General features: G+C 35.1%; 1 pseudogene; it reads right to left on the bottom strand.

Moving 5' to 3' along the window:
* Window positions 1–401: 401 nt before the first annotated feature.
* LOC132515675 (S-adenosylmethionine decarboxylase proenzyme-like) lies at window positions 402–1,385 on the bottom strand (annotated as a pseudogene).
* Between the last annotated feature and the right edge of the window lie 23,250 nt (window positions 1,386–24,635).

The following is a 24,635-nucleotide window of genomic DNA, read 5'->3' as shown; positions in this document are numbered from 1 at the left end:
GGCTGAGGCCAACACCTAATGAGGACGAAAGCCTTGTCTGTGGGGAATTTTGGATGATACCTGGAGAAATATTACACTGTGCGTAAACCAAATTAAATTGTTTCCACAAGTGTTGTAAAGTTTCATATAGTAAAAGGTTTTTTCTACATGCACTTCAATTTCACAGCAAGAATGGCATGGGATACCTAAACACAGAAGAGAGTATTCATGCAAGATATCCAACTCCTTGATATAATATGCATACAATTCAAAATGATTACACTATCATCACATCTAGGGCTTTCTGCAACTACAAGGTGGTGGTTATGGAAAGCATGGCCCTTGCTATCAATATCTAAAAAGCAGCCACCGCCTTCTTCTATGTGTGTTCTCTTTTTGTGTTTTTTCTTAATTTTTCTTAATCAACTCTGCTGTTGCTGCTTCTTAGCAAAACTGGTGAAAACAAAACTGTAATCATTTAACATAGCGCTCTGGCAATCAAGAGGTTTAAAACCTTCAATCTTCTGGGGCGAAAAAAGTACTGTGAGACATTTAGAACTCTGATTTACAAACAGGGTGGTCACAAATTCCTGGCTTGAAGACTTCCACAACTTTCCTGATCAGGTCATCATAGGAGGTCTGACTTAAGTTTGTTTCAAGCTAACATAAGAAAATTCTGGTTCTGGAGTGATGTGAATAGTCCAATAAGTTCCATCCGATTTCATTCCATTCATTGAATACCCACAAGGGTTGAACAGTGTGGCATCAATGACAGAACCTGGTATCAGGTCACGAATTCCACTCTCACAAATGACATCCTTTGCAGTAACACCATCTTTCCTGTAGAACCGGTCCATAACTGCTGGGTCAAGCTCACTCATCAGAATTTCCAGGGTTTGATCTGGCTGATTGATTACCCGACTCTCTGGGAAATCCAAAGTATACAAGTACCAACAATCAGAATTCATGCATCCCATACGATATGCTGCTCCATGTGGGAAAATTGCATTAAGAAACTCTATTTCTTCCTGGAAATTCCGGTGTGGGTACCCTTGGTGAGGTGGCTTCATGAAATTCTTAGGAGAATAAAAGCTTTGAATTGAGTCAAACCCACTGTAATCCCTAGCAAGTTTCATCAGGGGAACCAGTGCTTTCAGCAAGAGGGTGGTACCACATGTCTTCAAAATGAAACATCTCTTGGAGACAAACATGCTACTCTCACTGAGTACACAAGCTTCCTGCTTGTCAGTTTTTGCCACACGTATGATTGAACATTGCACATCCTTCAAAAGTATGTCCCACTCGGATCTTGGGATGGTGCGAAGATCCCCAGATCCTTGGTTTGCGTCAGAGAACCAAACCTCCAGCAGCTTCTCGGTTCCTTTGAAAAAATGTGCAACTTCCATCACCGTGAGATTAGCGAACAACCAAGAACCACAGAAAATCAACTAAATTAAATCTCTTCTCCCGCTGCTGCTGCGGATTGTTCCAGCTGTGTTACTAAAGTTCAGGTTCTTTTTTTGCTATAATTTTACATTAACTTTTTTTTAAAAAGGGTTAATAAAATTTTCCCAGCTTTTTTTTTTTTTCGTGAGCTAAAGTTGAACGTGAGTGTCTTGGAAGTAGAGGCAGATACAGCTCAGTCTCTTGCAGTCCGCTGTTTCCCCGTTAGAGAGAGCAGAGCGAGCGCTAGCTAATGTCGCCGGCCATACTGTGGGAGCCTAACGTGTCCATTTTATAAAATAATCTTAAACTTTAGAAAGCACAACCTTTCTCTATTCTTAGTTTATCTTTATAACCTAAAGTCATATAACTTCTCTATTTCTAAGTGCCTCACTGCTAATACACCTTCCTAATAAATTATATAACCCATCATCAACTGTATTCATCAAGGAAAAATATGTAACTATGTAGGTTAGAATTTAGCTTATCACATAAATCTTTTGTTTACCCAAACACACTTCAGTCAAGTCTCACTTGACTACCCTATTTATGTGCTAAAATAAGTGCATTCAGAAAATGAATTATAAGACTGTATTCTAAAGACAAACATTTACAAACAAGTTTTCTTGCTGGATGAACATAATAGATTGACCGGTTGAATTTTTACTCTCAAATAATTGTGAGAGTTGATTTTTTCCTAAAATCATACTGAATTAATGGCATATTTTAGTGTTGTAATCAAATATACTGCCGACCACACTCCTTCACCTAAAGTTCCCCTAACTTGTTATATTTTTTTCACAGATACAGCACTTTGTATATTTCATTTTGATTTATTTTCTGGCAAAGTATATTTTTTTTGCAAAACTCCCTGTCATATATATATATTTTTTTGCTTTCCCAGTGTAAATTAAAAGAAAAAAAAATCCCCAGACTAAAAAGTCAGCTCCAGGTATCATATAACTTCTATGACTAAAAAGTACAGATAATTTGCTTGTTTTCCCAGGGAAGTGGGCAGGCAGCCAAACCTCACAACCAAAATTAGTTCCCAATTTAGTGTTCGATGTCATTTCACAAGGACTAGAATGAAAGATGAGACATTGGACATGTTAACTCTGAGGAAAATTATCACTTCACCTTGTATAGCGCGTCTTTACTGGATGAAATCAGAGGAGATAAATCATCTGTCCCTGTGACAGATCTGCCTGTCATCGAGGGGAAAGATGTCCCCTAGTGAGAAGGCAGGCACTGTCTGAGTTTCCCTCAGGTTATAACCAGATATATTTTGTGCCTCAAAATAATTATAGAAATTTGAAAATGGAGATGATGTATGCAGGACACACTTCCCAAGTCGATTTTTCCAAATGACATTTTAAGTGCATGTATATAAATACAAATAGGAATGCATTCGCATTTGTGAACTGCATATACCCTTGAAATTGTTACTGGGTAAAGAAAACATTTACTGAATGCTTACTATGATCAGGCATCGTAGTGGCTGGTGGTCATTAACCTAAGTAAACACATAGGTCCAAGTAAGATTCATGGGGTGTTTTGTCCCTCAAATTTTCCTTCAGAAAGCAGGAAATCAGCTTATATTTAAGTACCTACAAAGGCGGGCAAATTATGGTCAAATCTCTCATATAATTTATTTTGAAATCTAAAGTGCTTTTGGGAAAAGATGCATTAACTAGAAATGATATCACTCCTCATCACGTTTTGGATGCATAGAGAGGTGACCTTGTGGAAATGCAAATGAGGGAGGCAAAGATATTTTATTCAGACTTCGTGTTTATTCCTGTGCTATGGCATTGCAATTGAGAGTTTTGGTTGCGGTTTTAATAGAGGATTTTTAAAAGTAATAGAGAACATGTTAATGGCGAAGTTGAATACATGCCTTCAGAAATAATAATTAGCCCAAATGTTCAATGAATGAGTCTTTGTGACTTGAGATAAAATGCTTAGTGGCAGCATAATGATCATTTTAAAAGGGCTCTAGCTCTCATTTTTGAAGGAAGTCAAAGTCTAAGCTGCTAGATAACTCAAGACTAGCTCTAGATTTAATAAAGTTAAAGCTATATGAGCTGCTAGAAACCAAAAAAAAAAAAAAAGTGGTTCTAGTATTATAAAGTTAAAGCTATGCTATAAGGTTTCTAAATAAAATATTTATATTCTTCTAAAATCCTATTCTAGTTCGGCCCCCCAAAATCCTTTTGAAATCATCTTATAAAATAGGGACTCAATCACCTTATATATCTGGTTACTGATATTTATAAAAATGCATTATAAAAATGAAACTTTAAAAATAAATTAATGCCCCCATGCAAAACTTTATGTAATTGTGTAAAAATTACACTATCTCAGGACTTCCCTGGTGATCCAGTGGTTAAGACTCTGTGCTTCCATTGCAGGGGATAGGGCTTTGATCCCTAGTTGAGGAACTAAGATTCCCACATGGCACACGGCAAAAAAATAATAAACAAAAATTACACTATCTCTAACATGGAATAATACATTTTTAATTAAGAAATTAAAATAAGTCAAAATAGTCATTTGTGTTTACTCTTCCGAAGAAAGTCAAACGTGATAAGCCTATCTGTGATTTTCTATAAGATTTTGTTAAATCTCTTTTTCTGGCTCATAGTAATAATAGATCAGGGCTCATTGATCACTTGTTTATTCATCATGCATGTATTGAGCACATCCTTTTGCCTGGGTCTTGCACTGGACACAAGATGTAAAAGGGTAAACAAAGCAGACTTGTCATTTCAGAGCTTGAATTGTAGTGATCACAGACTTAGTGCATATTGTTGATTAAGACTGTTGTTAACTAGAACATGTTAGAGTCATATGAGCCAGACAGAGGAAAGTACAAATTTGGACCACTTAGATTAGCAGGAAAAAGGAAGTGATGAGATTCTCAAAAGCCAAGACCAGGCAGGTCATCAACACAGAAAGGACTGCACCAGTTTCAAACAAAATAATCTGGATTTATGGATTATGATTTAGAGTGTGTATTAATTTCAATACAACTGATAGAAGGCTGTAAATTAGGAAATGGCTCAAAAATGATCTAGGAGAAAATACATTTGCTGGCTCTCTGTCTTCTAAGGGTAAAGCAAAAACTCCATCTGATCTCATTCACACATTCATTTCTTCATTCTCTTTTCCATTTATTCATCAAAAATGTATTGAACACCCTGTATATACCAGGAATTCTTTTCAATGGGCATAGAATGTTAAAGCAAAGAGTCCCTGCCCTCATGGAATGTACAGTCTACTAGAGAAATAAAGATAACAAATATGCCATACACTTACAATATAGTAATTATTTGTAAATCTATAAAGATAGAGATTATGTGCAGTATGACTTTTATACATGGATATGATGGTTTGTTGTCTATATCCTTAACTCTATATATTTCTCTTTATCTGTAGAAATGTACAGAAATGATAAAAAAGAAAGCTGGGATATAAAATGATAAGAGATGAAGTGGAGAGTTAGAAGGTTTATAAGTCTTTTCCTACTCACTTTTGAAGTAAGCTTTTTTTTCCTAGAAATCTTTGACATGATAGTACACATGTTCCCAGTTTCTCAAACACCCTACTCTCCCCTGCCTCCTCCATGCCTTTAAATATCTTGCTCTTTCAACTTGAATGCTGTTCCCAAAGTTCATTGAGACTGAAAACAAAACACCTGACTTTTACTTCAAAGCCATGGTTAATATGACACCCTCTTTAATGTGTCATTTCACCCAGGCAGGTTTAGCTCCTCCTTCCTCAATGGTGCCTGAGAGCCCTAAAACATGCTCTTCAGTCCCAGTACTTGACTGCCAAGAGAATTCTCCAACTTACCCTTCAAAATTAAAACAAAATAACTTTTTGAATGTTGCTAAATATTTATTGACTGCTAACATCATCAAGTTCTCTATCCATTATGTGAATTCTTATGCCAACATACACATGAAAGAATGCTCATCATCATTAATCATTAGAGAAATGCAAATCAAAACTACAATGAGATATCATCTCACACCGGTCAGAATGGCCATCATCAAAAAATCTAGAAACAATAAATGCTGGAGAGGGCATGGAGAAAAGGGAACACTCTTGCACTGCTGGTGGGTATGTAAATTGATACAGCCACTATGGAGAACAGTATGGAGGTTCCTTAAAAAACTACAAATAGAACTACCATACGACCCAGCAATCCCACTACTGGGCATATACCCTGAGAAAACCATAATTTGAAAAGAGTCATGTACCAAAATGTTCATTGCAGCTCTATTTACAATAACCAGGAGATGGAAGCAACCTAAGTGTCCATCATCGGATGAATGAATAAAGAAGATGGGGCACATATATACGATGGAATATTACTCAGCCATAAAAAGAAATGAAATTATTTGTAGTGAGGTGGATGGACCTAGAGTCTGTCATACAGAGTGAAGTAAGTCAGAAAGAGAAAGACAAATACCGTATGCTAACACATATATATGGAATCTAAGAAAAGAAAAAAAAACGGTCATGGAGAACCTAGGGGTAAGATGGGAATAAAGACACAGACCTACTAGAGAATGGACTTGAGGATATGGGGAGGGGGAAGGGTAAGCTGTGACAAAGTGAGAGAGTGGCATGGACATATATACACTACCAAACGTAAAATAGATAGCTGGTGGGAAGCAGCCGCATAGCACAGGGACAGCTCTGTGGTTTGTGACCACCTAGAGGGGTGCGATAGGGAGAGGGTGAGGGAGGGAGACACAAGAGGGAAGAGATATGGGAACATATGTATATGTATAACTGATTCACTTTGTTATAAAACAGGAAACTAGGGCTTCCCTGGTGGAGCAGTGGTTGGGAGTCCGCCTGCCGATACAGGGGACTCGGGTTGGTGCCCCGGTCCGGGAAGATCCTACATGCCGCGGAGCGGCTGGGCCCGTGAGCCATGGCCGCTGAGCCTGCGCGTCCGGAGCCTGTGCTCTGCAACAGGAGAGGCCACAACAGTGAGAGGCCCGCGTACAGCCAAAAAAAAAAACAGAAAACTAACACACCATTGTAAAGCAATTATACGCCAATAAAGATGTTAAAAAACAAAACACTAAAATTTCATTATAAAAAATTCTTGTCAAATAAACCACCTATCCTTAATATTTAAATTGTATATCCTGGATAAAAGTAACCTGTAGAGAATTTTCCCTTTGTATCTGGGCAGACGTCTCTCTGGGTATTTCAGAAAATACTTGATTCTACTGGTGGTTTCCTCTCATAGGTCTTATACATTGCTTGCATGACAAATTTCAACTTCTTTTCTTTCCTCTTAGTATTACAGATTTTTAAGTAAAATGCACACCTGAACATTGCCTTACAGTTGCATCTAGCCACTACTCATTTTTAATTCAACAATTTTATAATTAAATATTTTAGGTAGGGCATTTTCGATTTTAAGTTTCAGAAATTAACTTCAGCTGGCTTAAGAAAAACAGGCCATCGTTTAAAATATGAAACGATGTGTCATATCAGGACAGAAAAGCAGCTGGGGCTTAGGAAGGATTGTAAACAAAACAAGGATTTTAAACAAAAAAGAAAAACAGAACATGGCAGTTTGCTTTTTAATTTCTCATTCTTTTGAGTTGGCTTCATTCAGCTTTTCTAGCACAGTAGTGTTCTGTTATTTAATCCACATGACAAGAAAAAAGGAATCATCCAGTTCTAGGCAGGTAGAAGGATTATTTTTTTTTCTTTTTCTCCCTTGGTCCCAATCCTAAATTTCCAAGGCAGGGCTCTGAGTGACCAGCTTGGGTCAGGGACTCCTCCAATGCACCAGCTCCAAGGGGGCCACATTTCACAGCAACATAACATGCTTCATTCTAGATGTAAACTTCTGGCCTTTCCTCTTGACCAGAACTAAGCATGGAAAATAGGGACCAATTTTCTGAGCTGAAATTTATTCTCAGAGAATGAAAAAAAATTGAAAAGTAGAACAGTTATCAAAGGGAAAAAAAAAACAGCAGAGAAAATGGGACCATAGAAAACAGGGCAATGTATAAACAACAGACTTTATTATCAGTTAAACCTATATTCACATCCTGGCTATGCTATTTTATAGTTGCAGGTTGCATGGCATTTAATTTATTTGAGCATCATTTCCTCAATTGTACAAAAATAATACTACCTCCTAAAATTGTTTTGGGGATTAAATAGCATGATGAATATAAGTTTTATGGCTGATACAGTACATCAATTCAGTGTGTCGATATGGCTGGTCCTGCTAATGGTTCAGGTCTCTTAAGTCTATGAAATCTCTTTAGACAATCATTCCCAGATTATCTGACTCCTTACTTTGCCTTTTCTCTTTAAATTATGTCATGTCTCTGTATCTTTACTTATTAGCTATCTCTTCCATCAGATTGTAAATTTCACGAAGCAGGATCTCTGTCCAAGTTGTACACTAATGTAGTCCCACTTTCTGAAACAATGTCCAAAAACTACAAATTTTTTTAATGAAAGAAATGTGTACTAAGTACATAATGGTCATTATATTTCAGTGAAATTGTAGAGCATGTAGTTCAACTTCCAGATCTTTGAATACAAAGAAGTATTCTTGAATAAAATTCTGACAATTTTCATGGGACTTCTTAAGGTTTTAAATGTAAAGAGACTGTTTGCTAATAAAAAAGAAAAAAATAATTAGATTAGAAAATGGAGTATGATCTCCATTATTCCTAGATATAAGAAATTCAATAAAATATCCAAAAATGTTTTCTTTTTCTATCTTCTAACCCAAAGGAGATATTTCTGGGTGTTGATTTCACGTAAAAATTTAAACTGAGTTTTTAGTTTTCTGAACTCTCTATGTTCTCAATATGGAGTATGTAGTAGTAGTTTATATAGGAATGAACACTTTGTTTTAAAGGTAACACAGTATATTTGAAATAATGCTGTAATCCACATAAAACTATTAAATCATACAATCAATAAATTGTAAGGGATTAGTTGAGTTGCTATGAGTCCTTGCCCATCAGATGAGATGAAATGAGTATACCAATAGGAAGCAAGAATATCTATCATTAAAGGATGGGTAAGCATTTTTTAAATGGAATGAAAAAAAGAGTACTGGAGTGGAGGTAAAAATAGGAACTAAGAGAAATAAGGCACATATGAGCACTGACGTGTAGACAATATTACCTATAATTGCACGAAAGACTATCCTCTCCTGAAATGTGAAAGATCCATTCTAGAATGTTCTCTAAGTTTCTCTTTAGCAGGGTAACTCAATGATTCTATATTTTTAAAGCCCACAAAAAGATTAATGAGATTAGAAAATGCACAAATACCTGACAAACAATAAGAGAATGTGAGAAATTAGTGAAGCAACTGTTTCTTCATACTTATGAAGTCAATCATGCAAAAATATTGCAAAGCGATTTCGGTTACCATCATGGTATCCAGCTTCATTCTTTATTCTTTCTGAATCTGATCTTCAAACGCCATTCTTTTTCATGTTCAGTACGGTTATCCTGAAATGTTCCTATCTTGTTCTGAGAAGTGAGGCTTTAGGATAAAATTCACTGGATTTCCATCTGCAGTATTCAAAAGTAGATGTGGAAGAGGAAGATGTGATGGAACCAGACTTCAGAAATGTATGACCTAAATGGAATGGAATAAATATACACTACTTGAAAAACATACATTGTACAAATAGACATGAAATATAGGCACAATTTCTGAAGCTACATGTAATCATATACCAAAGCTATTTCATGATAAAGTTCAATTTATGCTAAATGTATAAAGGAAGAAGAATAATTGCATTAAAAATACTTTATAATGGGAAATGTCTTGGCTTTATTAAAAAGGTATAATAAAGTTATTTAAAATTATATCCTATCCATGTAATGTACAATATATAATGTATATAAAGCAACAAATTGTTCTGATGGTCTTAGAATATTTTTTAATTAAAAAACAATATTTCTTTTCTCTCTTAAAAAGGGAACACATAAAGTTATTGAGACATTTTTTTTCAAAGTTATTCTCCACTCTACCTGTACAGAATGACAATGTATGCTAAGGCATGAAGATTAAAAGAGGTAATGTCTACAAACATTCCCTGGAAAATGCTCTAAAATGAAAAGAATGTGATTTATATTAAGAAGTGTTGGAGGAGACCATCAAAAAGATATGATCACAAGTTGACCCAAGAGCTGGAACTTGTGAACTGAAGGCTCCACGACCCCCTCTCCTGTCCTTGGAAGTTGCATCCTGCTGGCCTTCCCCGCTCCCAGAAGTTGCTCCAGGATAAAGCCTTGAAACAGAAATGTGTTCAGACCATCTGAACTGGGTACCTGACTGAGCCCAGTTAAGGTCTCTGTATCAACTTTGAAGATGTGCTGTGCAGGTGGGGAAATGTACTCTTCTTGTGGCTGCCTAAGAGGACCCTGGTAAATAAGTTCCCCTGTTTATTAAAAACTGCTGCCTATCAATCTGGAGCAGTCTTTGTTTGCTCTCTCCCTGCCCTCCAGGGCACCCCTATCCTCTCCCCCCACCACTGCCAATAAAGGGGTTGGTTTCAGATTACACTGAAGAAGATCCCTAGGAGGCTGCAAACCAGTAAGAAGTTAAGGTAATGCAGTGAGCTAGACATGAAACAGCTAAATGTTGGTAATAAGAACAAAGTTGCACTATGTTTGAAAATGGGAATGTCCCTTTGGAATATCTAAGTCAACATTCACTTTAAGCAGACAGAAACATGTGTCGAGATTATCTCTGTTCTGCCAGTATTATTTTTCCAGAAATAATAATTAGCAAGCCCCAAACTATATTTACACTAACCAACCTTTCATTTAGGTGTTTTACAAAGACAGTATTAGGATAAAAGAAGCTTCAGGCACTTCTATTATAATAACCGATGTCTCCCAAGATGTGCTGATGTGCAGGTTACAACATTCTGATTGTAATTTCTAATGCATTACAGGAGAGCATGGACTCTTGAGAATCAGATGAAATTCTCTTTCATCTAGATTACATTTTCTCACTGTCCCAATGTGCCTGATATGAACTGACACAGCCATAAATATGTTTATATGAATTGCACGCTGTCATAGTTAGATAGAGAAATATATAGCCCTGTGGGAAAAATAATTTCAGATACTTTTCAAGTGCTTTTTTGTTGTAACAGTAATTCTTGCAAATCACATAGTAGGGTATATAAAATAACAATTCTGCCTACAGAGTTAGTGAACTGTGTATTCTTCGGAAAGATTGAAAATTTGTGTTCAGATCAAACCTAAAGGTAATATGTAGGATAATTTAACTCTCTGGAGGTTTATAGATCTCCAAATTCCCTACACTACCTCTTGAGAAAGAAACCAAGTGCTCTTGCCCTTCTAATAAATTATGAATGTACCAGTGATGACTGAATGTATACCCAATTAACTAGAGAAATAGGCTCACAATATTCTAAATTTATACACAGAAGACATACACAACTGTGCTGTGGATAGAGAAAATATGAATTTCAATAGCCTTCATTGGGTTGTTATCAACACTAATGAAGTTAAAATGTATCAAGTGCTTAGAACAGTGCCTGGCACTTAGTAAGTACAACACAAGTTGTTGACAATTTGAAAGTGTTAATACATGAAAGTTACAAATACCTTCAAAATTATTACATTACCTGCACAAATAATTGCATAAAATTTATTTCACATTTTGGATATGACTTGGTGTTAAGTGTGATTGAGCCCTGTGATTGATTTGATTCACTAAATGTATTATTCAGGTTTCTCAAACAGCAGGATGGTATTTGGAGGACTTTGCCATGTTGTATGACTATTCAAATTGCTTAAATATTTTAGTATCATAAATGCAAGTTGTAGCACTGGAGATATATTTTATATCCCGCAGCTTTCCAAGGTAATTTTATGTCATACTGCTGACCACTGCGCTTGCTCTATTTCTCAACAATTTTAAACTTGCCATTATGTAAAGCTTGATGAAAACATCAACTCCATCATAAACTGTTCTCCAAATTCTATATTAATTTTCCTCTTCCCTAAACTCAGTGCTAAATATAAAGGTGGTCTGAATATTTTTGAAAAACTTGTACATTTCCTTATGGAATCTCTTATTTCATTTCCACCTTTGCTCAAAAAATCCAAGAAAGACTGTAGAAAAATTTGCAAATGAACTCTAGAATTTATATGAAATTTCAAAAGTCCAAAAATGTCAAAGGAAATCTTGATGAAAGAAGAATAAATTTGTGCATAATTTATTGAATTTCAAGATATACTATGTGTACAGTAAAGGATAAGCCTTGCCCAGAGTAAGGTTTGGCCCTTTGTCCTCATGTCTTAGTGGATACGCACTAACCCTGCCTGATAGTGTCTTTGTTTACCTGGAGGTCTTGGGCCATGCCACTTAATCTATGTTAACAATATGATTTATAGTGGGGGTCTTGGGCCACTTGGTGTCAGCTCCACCTCTGGAGGAGTTGGAGGCTGAAATCACCTATATGGGTGGTCAGCCATGTCTATAGGACCAAACCCCAATAAAAACTATGGACATCAGCGCTTGTATGATCTTTCCTCATTGGCAATGCTCCAGGAGAAGTGCCAGATATCATTACTAGAAGAAATACAGGATGTTTGCATCACTCCTCTGAGACATGGCAAGAAGCCTTATGTCTGTTTTGTCCTGCACCCTACCCAATATGCCTTTTCCTATTGTTTATAATAATCTGTATCCTTTCACTGTAATGAACTGGAACCATGAGTATAACAATTCTTCTGAGTTCTGTGAGCGTTTCTATTATTTATGAGCCTGAGGGTTGTCTTGGAGACCTCCTTAACTGTATGGTAATTGTGGATTTGGTGTGAAATAGAGAAAAATGTATCAATGAAACAGAATTCATTGTGTAGTCCAATATGGTAGCCTCCAGCCACATGTAGCTGTTAAAATGCTCAATTTAATGAATTTAAATGAAATAAAACTAAATCTTCAGTTCTTCAGATGCATTATATACATATCAAATACTCAACAGCATATGACTAGTGGCGATTGTATTGGACTACACAGATATAAAACATTTCCATCATCATAGAAAATTTTATTAAATAACACTCAAGTAGAGAGTCCAATAAAAGACCCAATTAGGTAGATAGATATTTTTTGGTAAATTTTACATTAAAATTTGAGAAGTAAAACTATAAAACTTCAAGAAAATCACATGTGAAACTATCTTCATGTCCTCAAGTAGGGAAAAATTTCTTGAAAGAGGACAAAAATACTAATTATTAGTGGAAGCTATAAGTAATTGGGTTGCATTAAATAAAAATTCAGTTCATCGAATGACACCATTAATAATGAAAAAGGAAAGTTACAGAGTGGGTGAACACATTTTTAATCCATATAATTAACAAAGAGCAAATATCTGGAGTATAAAAAAGAAATTCTAAAAAATGAAAAGACAAACAATCCAGTAGAAAAATAGCTGAGACTATTTGGCATTTCACAAAAGAGGCAATCCACATAGCCAATACACATACAAAGTGTACTAAACCTCAATAGTAATCAGAGAAATGCTGTATAAAAAATACAATGAGATACTACCATACACCCTAGAATGGCTATAGAAAAACTAAGTGCATCGGGTATTGGTGAGAAAGTGGAACTACTGGAAATTTCATATAATGCTGGAGAGATTGTAAATGACTAAAATGATATTTAGAAACTCTTTGAGATCATTTTCCATGAAAAACAAATGCATACATGACGACCCAACAATTCCTTACCTGGGAATATATAAGTGACAATTATACTTCCATGTGCATCAAAGAGATATAGAAGAATATTCATTGCAACATTATCCTTAATAGCTCAAAACCTGGAAACAATCCTATTACCCATCAGTAGTGGACTAGATAAACTGTGGTACATAGATACCATATGATAATAAATATAAATGACAACTTCTGCATGCAACATGTGGATGAATTTTAATATTATTTGCTATAGTGCAAACAATATTTTGCTATAGAGGTTAGATCCAAAAGAATATGTTATATATTTTTGCATATAAAGTTCATTAAAGAAGAAACTAATTCACACTGTTAAAAGCCAGGATGATGGTTTTCTCTGAGCAAAAGAAGAGTATGGATTTTGGGAGGCTGCACACAAGGGCGTTATGTATTGCTGGTCCTGCACTATTTCCTGATCTGGGGGGTAGTTACAAAATACATTTACATTGTGATAATTCATCAATCCACACACATGATTAAATATCCTTTTATGATGCAGAATACACTTTAATAAAAATGATTTTAAAATCTTATAGTATAAGTAAAAAAGAGTATAACATCTGTTTGATGATAATTGTATACATTCTGGAGAAATACTAGTCCAGTTTTAACATGCTAAAATAAGGTGAAACAAAATGATTCTGGATAACTTTAGCAAATAAAACTAAAAATTAATTATTAATAATGACTACTTAAATAGTTAAGGTACCTTAATAAGTTGTCCAATCAGTTTAAACTAAATTTAAACTTAGCAGCTTACCTAATTCATTCATTCATTCATTCAGTGAGTTATTTATTGAGCACCTACTAAATGCTAATTACTGAATTATATATAGAACACAATAATAAATTAGACTGACACTGCACATTTTAGTGAATCTAACAATATAGAGGAAATAGAAGAAAATTAATTCCTTTATGTCCTTAATGAAGATTATTATAAATCCACTACATGTTTATCAACCAATATATTATTGATATATTTATTATTGTTTTAAATAAGAAAGTCATAAGCGATTATTTGCTCTGGTAAAAATATTTAAAAGTTCATCATTTCAGACATGCCAATTTCAACTTGAGCAGTGCCATTTTTGCTGCACAATCAAGACAGCTCATGACCTAAGATATATGATAGGCATGGGCTTACTGTGTCAGCCACTGAATTGATAGCCAATGACAAAGGAATGAACAAAATATTCCATGATCCTCACAGAGTTTACAACCTGGTAGTTTATATACACATTTGGCAAAAAATAATAACCATAAATATAAAGCTACAATATTGATAAATGTTATGAAACAAAAGTTTGCTGTGAAAGCACATAATAAGAATGTGTACTGATACTCATGCTAATACTAATGATGAAAAAAGAAAAATTCCTTGAATTTCTCAGTGTTCTTGTAAAAAGTGCTAGCTTCCTAAAACATTTTTGCATACCATGAGATGTGTGGACATTTGTCTAGTTAATTGCTCTGATACAAAAGTGTAGTAAAATGTCTTTTTTTTTTTTTTTTCCTGGAGAGGCCCAAACTGTTATAGCCGTGAACTAGGTCCTTAAGCTAAATACATGAGGTGCTGAGGGAGACAGGCACTTTATCTTCTTAGGATTTATATATAAATGCAGAATGAGGCCCAGACACTTGGAAATAACTCTAGGTCTTAAAAGCTGAGATGCACAGAGCTATCAGACACAGAGATTCTACTCACATCTCAAAGGGCTCAAGGAAGGAGGAGAGCTTTTCCGGTGGAGAGGAAAATTTATAAGCAGAGGGAGATAATTTACTCATGGTTTGCTATAGGATTTCCAGTCATTCATGCAGGAAAATTCCCATTACTGACTCACATGACATCCCCTTAGGGGTAAAGACTGGTGGAGGAGGGGGGAACACACATACATTTGCTGTGAAGTAATAATAAATCTGTCTTTGATCCGGTACAGCTTGTGTGTGCATTCTGGATAAAATTAATAAAGGTGAATATTAGTCCAGTACTAATACTAAAACCAAAACTTTTTGAAAGGTTTTATGTGCCAGGTACGCACATTAAGTTCTTTACGTGTATTAAATCACTGAATATGTGCAGCGACAATTTTAGTTACCATTTGTATCGCCCAATTTACATATGAGGAAATAGAGGCAGAGAGAAGGAAAATGTCTTGCCTAATGTGACCATCTCATAAGTGGTCTTTAAAAAAAAAAAAAGATTCTGGGCTTCCCTGGTGGCACAGTTGTTAAGAATCCTCCTTAACAGGACGGGTTTGAGCCCTGGTCTGGGAAGATCCCACATGCCTCGGAGGAGCAACTAAGTCCGTGCACCACAACTACTGAGCCTGTGCTCTAGAGCCCGTGAGCCACAACTGCTTAGCCCGCGTGCCTAGAGCCTGTGCTCTGCAGCAAGAGAAGCCACCGCAATGAGAAGCCCGCAAGCAACAATGAAGAGAAGCCCTCTCACAGCAATGAAGACCCAACACAGCCAAAAATGAGTTAATTAATTTTTGAAAAAAGATTCTGATTTCAAACTCCACATGGTTAAAATCAATGGTGTAGATTGAAAAGACCTCCTTGAGAATGTTTCATTGAAGATGGTACTTGAAGAAATAAAACAGTTGTAGGTGGTAGAGATGTTGATCCCAGCAGACAGAACAGCACCTGCAAAGACCTTGAGGACACAAGAGTTTGACATATTTTAAAAAAGAAAGAAAATGTTGAAGACTGAGGAAGAAAACTACGAATTGTTGTAGAGCTTCTGACAAGTTAGCATTGCGTTTCTTATTTTTCAGCCCCCTACTAAGGATCATGTACAAGCATTTTTGCTGTAACACTATATGGGTATTCCTGAATAATCTCACATCTTGCTAAATTGCACACTAATATAGGAAATTCGCCTTTGAAAAAATAAAGATTAGAAGTAGACAACTTAAAATTCATGCATCTCTACAACTATAGAGCCCTATAAAAACAATGAGAATCCAAATAAAAACAGCAACACAGGTAACTCCCTGCTGGCATTCACACCCAGCATCCATCTTTAGTAGACTTAAAATGTGAATTCTGCCTCCTCCGTCAAATGTGGGTCCTCGAGGGAATTCACATCTAAAAGGGACCTCTGTCGTTAACATTTTAAACTATCAGATTCCAGATATGTACTACTCTTTCATCATTTTTTTTTAACATGGAGGAAATGTTTTCACATTGTCCTCATCTGTGCTCTCAGCTTCCCAAAATAACACAGTAGAATCAAAGAAGATCTTGAAGCAAAAAAACAGTTCATATTTCTATGAAACAAAGACACTTCTGTAGGATATTTAGCTTATTCCTAAGGTTTTCATATTATGTACTTACCTTGTAAGTAAGCTTGTCAACCCGAGCTTTAAAACATCAATGTCCTTGAAAACAACTTCATATACAACTTGACTTCTGAATTATACTAATATTATTCCTTATTTACCAATCATGTGTGAGCTAATTTGCCTTAGAGTAATATACTTTCTGGCAGAATAGATTGGACTCAGAATAAGTCTTACATGTTATTAGTCATTTATAAAATAATTTATGTATTAGGAAATTACAGCCTTTAAAATTTTTATGACTGAAGGTTTATTTTCCAGATAAAATTTATGTTATTACTCTCTAAGGGATCTTTCCTCAGCCAGATGGGCACTGTCGTAATAGTTTCACATCTTTGTCCTTACTCTTTATTCTGAGTTTAGTTCTCTTTGTTTACAGAGGTAAATTCAGTGAATTTCTCAGATCCTCTATTTGTTCATTTGTAAATTGAGGAGGTTCAAATTGATAGGTATCTTCTACACTTTGACCACTTCTGGCCCAAGCTTAGAAGAGGACAAATACATTTAGTTTTTGAACTCACATTCTTTAGGAAAAATTGTCCAAATTATATATGCTTAACATAGGTGTTTTAAATTATATATGTTTAGTTTTATATATATATATATATATACACATATACATATTTGATCTGAACTAAACTATTTAAGTAGTCATTATTGATAATTAATTTTTAGTTTTATTTGCTAAGGTTATCCAGAATCATTTTGTTTCACCTTATTTTAGCATAAAAGTTGTGGACATTCCTTCTAATCAATTTGAAATTGCATAAATGTATCTCGGGGAGCTCCAAGGAGCTCCAGTTCTTAATGTCTCAGTGCAGAAAGAATTCAGTGAGAGGCAAAGTGATAGATAAGAAGTGATTTATTAGAACAGGATGCTTGTGAGGCTTACAAGCAGGTGGGCGAGAGAGTTCCATGCTGAGAACTTAGTGTGCTACAGTTTTATAATCAAAGGAAAAGCGGGGAGGGGGAGAAGACCACTTTCTTTCTCATTCTTGAGTAGACGTCAAGCTTCTATCATCAGTTCCTCCTCCACATCTGGCGGGGGAATTTTCTTGTCCCCACATAGTCAAGCGGGGACTGTCATGGTGCTATTTAAATTAGCAGAAGGATGGTGACATGCTAAAAATGGTAAACCATCTCAGGTTTTAGTATAATGTCACCTTTTCCTTATATTTTTGTTTTTAGTGCATGCAGAGGATCATGTCTTAGGAATCATTAACTTACTGAGCTCACTGGGTAGGATGTAGATCTCATACCACCATTGTTGTATTGTTTTGTGGCATGTCTCATGCTTCTGTTACATGGTTTAGTTGCTAAGCAAGGCTGTTTGGTTTTGTGGTTAGGCAAACCTGCTTTCTTGAGGGATCATTGACTTACAGGGGTCTCCCATACTTTTTACTTACAATCCCCTAGTGGGATTAACTATTTAATTAACTACTTTGTCCCTTTACTCTGTCCCTATCAAATTTGCTTAGAACAAGGTCTAAGAAGGTCTACCATTTCAGTTAGCTTATAATCCACACTCTTCACCATGGTATTTTTATTTTGTAGATAGTGAAAATTATTTTAAGAAATTAGCACTTATTAGAGGAACCACAAGAAACCAAGGAAGTGTAAAAAAATCCTGAACTTTCTGGGATATTTGCTGTTTTAAAGACATCTCAGATATCACATGTATGTTTCCTCCTAAATTAAAATGTAAAATACTCAGGAATATTCTGACTTTTTATTGATTAAAATGTTGGTATATTCCTTAATCTAGAGCTTTCCTCACAATGCTAGGATATCTCAAAGCACCAGTAATGAATTGTAAATCCCAGAGGGAAAAACAAAAATGAAATGGTGTTGCAAACACCTATCCTATTATAAGATGCATAAGACACAGGCTATGAAAATGCATACAGACTTCTTAATGTCTTTTTCAATTACACTGTGCATGATTTAATATATTCACTAAAAGTCATCAGTTATAAGTAAAGAAAAGCAAAGAAGTGCCCATTGTCAGTATTCCATGATATACTTTTATGCTGATACAGATTTATGTATTTTGGTTTAACAAAAATTTTTAAATATATAAAATATTGTAGAATTTCTAATAACATAAGAAAAGGAAATTTGTCGCAAAATATGAGGGTGCCTACTGTATTATGCCAATGGTTATAGGAATGATTTGAATCTAATGTTAACATTCCATTGAGACTATGGTTTTTTTATATTAAAATAATAATGCAAACATTTTAATTTAGTTAATGAAATTTTGTATTGAAGTGCTTCCTAGATACTTCTGAGAGGAAGAAAATACTCTAAAGTAATGAGCATATTATGTTGCAAATGCAAAATACTGGAAAAATAATCATCTAACTAAGAAGGTGGGCAGAAGCACCAGTTGGTATTTTTTATATAATAATTGATTATTCATCCATCCAACAGTACTGAGCTGAAGTTCTCCAGGAACTCCCTTCATTGGATTTAGAAGACCTTATTTTGGGATCTCCTAATACTCTGCGTAGCTCCCTCCCAGTCCTTGTAGTTTACTCCTATTATGCATTTAGTTGCCTTTCTTTCTTTCTAGACTCTTAATTTCTAGATGGTAAAGAAAATGCCTACATTATCTGATTGTTGCTAGCACCTTAATCCTCTGTGCCTTTCAAAGAGTACACTCTCAACATATACACACTACTATATATAAAATAGATAACCAACAAGGACCTAATGTATAGCACAGGGAACTATGTCTAATATTTTGTAATAACATATAAGGGAAAAGAATCTGAAATATATATATATACATATGTACATATACACACACACACACACACACACACACACACACACATATATATATGAATCACTTTGCTGTACACCTGAAACTAACACAACATTGTAAATCATCTATACTTTGTCAACTGAAAAAAAAAGCACAATGTGAGAGCTGTAAGTTAAGTTTTATTTGGGACAAAATCAGGACTATAATCTGGGAGACAGCATTTCAGATAGATCTGAGAAACTGCTCCAAAGAGGTAGGGGAGGGGAGGTCAGTATTTTTGTGGTTTTTGTGAAGGGGGAGTACATGCAATCGAGCACATATTGTTTTGCAGAAGGTCTCTGCTAGTCACGAGGAGCAGACGTCACCATGAAGGATTTTAGTGCTTTTTTAGATATGAGCAGATGCAAGAATTGGGTTCATAAAAATCTTTTCCTGAAAATATCTAACTATCTGAAGACTTGTTCTACAAGTTTTTCCCAGAGCACAGAGTGCCTCATTTCTGCTCTCCACCCTGAGCTCCTTTCAGAGAGCTGTTGAAGCTCAGCAACTGCAGCTGCTCATAATTTGATCCTTGTAGAGGTAGATGGCAAGTGCCAATCTGTAGGAGATAACTTCAATTAAAAAAAAAAAGCTGATTTAGAGTCAAAAACAAAACAAACAAGAAAAACAAAGAGTACTCCTCCCCTTAGAATAGCATATATATAGACATGTATGGAGATAGTTTATTGCAGTGAAAAAGAGTATTAGACTGGGTGTCTCGTGATCATACCTGCAGATTTCACATACAGGCTCCAATACAATTGTTCAGTGTGATTCTTGTCATGTTACTTAACATTTTATGATTGAATTTTCTCATTTGCAAATTAGACATAATAATAGTACTGACCTCAGTTTGGTCTTGCAAAGATTAACAGATACTAATCACGTAAATACTTGTACTTCCTGACACATGATAAGTACTTAGAAAATGTTTCAGTATTCCATTATTCATATTAATATTATTTATGACATTTGTCTTTGTTCTAAACTTTCTATTTTTGTCTTATGACTAAGAGAGTTTACAGTTTTGCACATTGTTCGTATGTCAGTGACTCACCAATTAAGATCTCACTCTTGGTCTCTACACCATTTATCCAAATGCCTCTTTGACATTGCCCTTCGATATAGATTACTCAGGGCTATGGATTGTTCCCCTCTGCTCTCCAAGTAAACCCATGCCTAACTCTAGCTTCTCCAACCTGAAAGGACTCCGTAATCTATATAGAAATTCAAATAGATACCAAGGCTTGTCTTATCCTCATCTGTCATATTCAATTAATTTTAAAACCTTGGAGGTTTTTCTTCAAAATATAAACTCATTTCCATTTATTTATATAGAGACTACATCTCATGTTGAAGCATCTGTAAAACTTTAAAATATTTCATCAAGTATTGCATCAAACTGTGGATAAGTTAACTCTAAAAAGCAGAAATTATTCAAGTCATCCTCTGCTCCCAAGACAACTAGATTAAATCATAAAAGTTGCAAGAATATATTTAGTAATTTTAGTATTTCCAAATAAGTTAGATTTATTCATAACAAAAAGTTTCCTGATAAAAATCCATCAATGTCACATCAAATTGCTAAGAAAAATCAAATGAAAATTTGAATAGGAGATTCAAAGATATTTTAAATATTTTTGCTTCATTTCCGATTTTAACCATTTTCTAAAAAATGAATAAAAGTTTACCTTTTGACTTTAACTTAATCTGTTACAATAAAATATATTCAGAGAAACTTCTTAAAAATTAACATTCTATATTATCTCCTCTATTATTTAACATTATAATGGATACTGTGAGATTATTGATATGATAACAAAAACAACTAGAGTGTAGTATATTTAATGCTGGAAAGGACAGAGCAGGGTTATCTATGTTTACTGAAAAAGAGACAAAACTGATAAGCTGCTAAAATTGTTAGCTTCTCCTTCAATACAAATAATATGAGTTCAAGGAATTATTTACCCTTCTCTCAATTTCTACTGAACTAACCAAAGACATACAAATGAGTGAATCTGCACTAAAAATTAGAACTACACACACAAAGAAAATTACAATTTCAATAAAAACATCAAAAACAAAAAGACTAATTGTGCCAAATTTAGGTGATGAACAGAACCATTTGGAAAGTTTCATAAAAATACAGTAGAACTAGGGTGCATTTCATTTTATTTTATTTTTGTACTTCTTACATATTCCAATGATCAAACAACTTTGGAAATGTTTAGTGTAAGAGAAACCTGATTGAGGAAAAAGCCAGTTCTATTGCAATTAGCAGTCTAAAAAAAGGTGTCTGGCTGATAAAGTGAAAGTAAACCCAGGAGAAATTCTCTAGGCCCCATAACATGGAGTGATTTGAGATGTTAGAATAAAAGTGTCATAGGGCAACTGTTGGTGGGAAGGCAAAACTTATTCTATGGGCTTTTTCATCAATCTAACCTAGTACTAATGTCAACACAGCAGTTATCCCTTACAGTACATGCTTCTACCTCCTCCTTATATTTGACATGGTTGGCAAATATTGCTTGTTCTGGCTGAGTCATAAGGAAATAGTCACATCTGATACTGGCAGTGCATCACTAAGAGAACATTACTAAGATTACAACATGTACAGAAATTAAATGTTTACAAAGGGGTAAATTTGCTCTTTCCTCCTTCCCCATTCCTCCTCTGAGCAGGCATATGGATCTTTAATCTTTAATTATTAAACTGCAATAACTTTACATTTCTCTATTTTCTTCAACTCTCTTAAATGATTTTGAACACAAACTCACAAAGCTGTGGGAAAAACTTACTGAATCAATACCAGACAGAAACAAACTCTCCAGTCACTCCAACCTGCTCTCCTCAAAATTCTAGGTTTATATAAAGTGATTAGGTAGTTTAAAAGAAAATCACCAATTTAAAGAATCAAATTAAGATCCTCCAGATTAACAGTTAATGAAAGAAAGAAAAGTTAGCATCTAGAATTCCTTTTCCTATTAAGATGTGAGGTGCATGAAATCCAGGAAGCTGAAATCAATAGGTTAGTTTGAAATTGAACTCATAATTGTCACAGCTGAAACATGTCAGAGGCATTAAATAGCAAGTTGAATGATACAGAAAACTAAATCAGAGAATATGACAAAATGCGATTTCTTATGTGAGAGAACTCTGTGAGTTCTTAGAGAACTCTGAAGAAATATAAATGTTAGAGAAGAAAAAATGAGATAACTCAAGGAGGACCTTCCATCACCAATTCACCATATACAAAACTAAATTCCCAAGAGTAAAAAGTGTAAAAGACATCCAGAATGAAATGTCACTAGCGCTTCTACCTTGGAGTGAGGTGTGCTGGGAATGGTGAAGGGCATAGGAAAATCACTAGCAGGAGGACATCTTTCCCAGTGAAATTTCAGAAGACTGAGAGGACAGACCCGGAAGTTTTAGTATATATTAGAAATAGCTCCATACTCATTTAAGAATAGCACGCAGAGGATAAACAATCGTTCAAATTTGTAACTATGTGTGGAGGTGAATGGTAATTCGACTTATTGTGGCGATCATTTCACAATATGTACAAATATTGACTCATGATGTGCTACACCTAAAACTAAAATAATGTTATATGTCAATTTTATCTCCATTTTAAAAATCAAAAGTAAAAAAAAAAATTTAAGCAAGTTTTCTGAGCAAAAATATTGTGATTTTTTTCCCTTAAAATATTACATCATCATTAAATTTTATAGCAGATAATTATTTAAGGCTTACTACACACCTGGAAATGTATTAATCTCTTAGTCTATAGCAATGAACAAGACACGCCCTTGCTTTGGTGTCAGAGGGAGTTTACAATCCTGTGAAGGGTACAAACGGGTTAAATAAGTTGCCATGACAATTAACAGCTGTGTAACCTTGAGCAAGTTGCTTAACTTCTCTATGTTATTTCCTCATTTGCAAAATGAGGTAATTTAACTTCTACTTGTGATGTGTTGGCTACTATCAACTTGGCATCATTACCACATCTTTCTAAGGTCTCCTCTGCATTTCCCAAAACTCCTTTCCCAATATGTTTCCTTGTTAAGAGTTTGCCAACGATAGACATTTGTGTGAGATTTGCAAGACAGAAGAGCCAGAAAAGCTATTATTTCTGGAGGCTGTCGCAGCCAGTTGAATGAGCAGAAGAGAGATTTCACTGCATCATTTCAAAGAGCACTGGGGAACTACCTGCTTGTCTGTTGCACACTTAAACAATTAGTGAGGGCTTCACATAGACTCTTAGCACTTCCGCTGTTTCCAAGACAGTTCTTGGGCGCTTCTGGCTGAGATCTCTGGTAGCTTTACTGAAATTTGTTGCTGGGTTCCTTATCTTTCAGAGTCACCTTTCTTGATCTTTTTTTCTTGCAGTCCTTAGACTTTTTGCAAGTTTTTAATTCCTATATTAACTCTTTCATACCCGGAAAATGTAATGTGGCTACTGTTAGCAAACAGTAAGTAAGACCCAGCTAAAATGTTAGCTGGGTCTTAGATTCTTATAGTTTTGGTAACAGGAATGAGGCTGATTTCCTACTTCTGGCATACGTGTGTGGTGTTATCAAACATCTGGGATATTCAAAACTTTCTACTTACAAGTCTAATCACATGATTTTAGACCATAATGCCAAGAGCTACACACCAGATATTAGAGGCTACAGAGATTTATTCTAATAAAGAGACCAGATTTTGAACAGTCATATGATTGGAAACAACATGGGATAGTTTATGATAACCCATTCATATTCTCCAAGATCTTTTCCTCCCTGAATGTCTGAACAGGCCAGCTCAACAGGGGCACAGCTGGAATCTTCACCTCTCCATCTTTCACAAATTTTATTGTGACGCTAAGCTTGCAATTTCTCCAGAAATATGAGATGGCTTTGGTTTAATATTTTGAAGAGAGAGACAAGTCTAGGGACCTCACTTGGCCCTTCTTACTGTATTAACTCCTACTCCATTCATCAGGGGACCAACATGAGTGTTCTGCCAATTCTTGTTTTATCTACATCTTCAAAAACGGGGGAAAACGTAGGTCAGGTTTATGACCAATGGGCTCACTCTGAGACATACTTAAGCCAAAACTGGATCATCAAGCTTAAAACAGGTAATTGTATATGATAAGAATATTAAACAAATTAAACCTTTGAAAAATATGAATCACAATGTATTTTAGGTCTCCTGGAGATAACATCAGCTCACAGCCAGTGTACAGTAATCCCTTAAAATGCTGGTAGATGG

This window comes from Lagenorhynchus albirostris, chromosome 2 (assembly GCF_949774975.1).
Source record: "Lagenorhynchus albirostris chromosome 2, mLagAlb1.1, whole genome shotgun sequence".
NCBI classification, from domain to species: domain Eukaryota; kingdom Metazoa; phylum Chordata; class Mammalia; order Artiodactyla; family Delphinidae; genus Lagenorhynchus; species Lagenorhynchus albirostris.
This window is presented reverse-complemented; position numbering and strand designations above follow the sequence as displayed.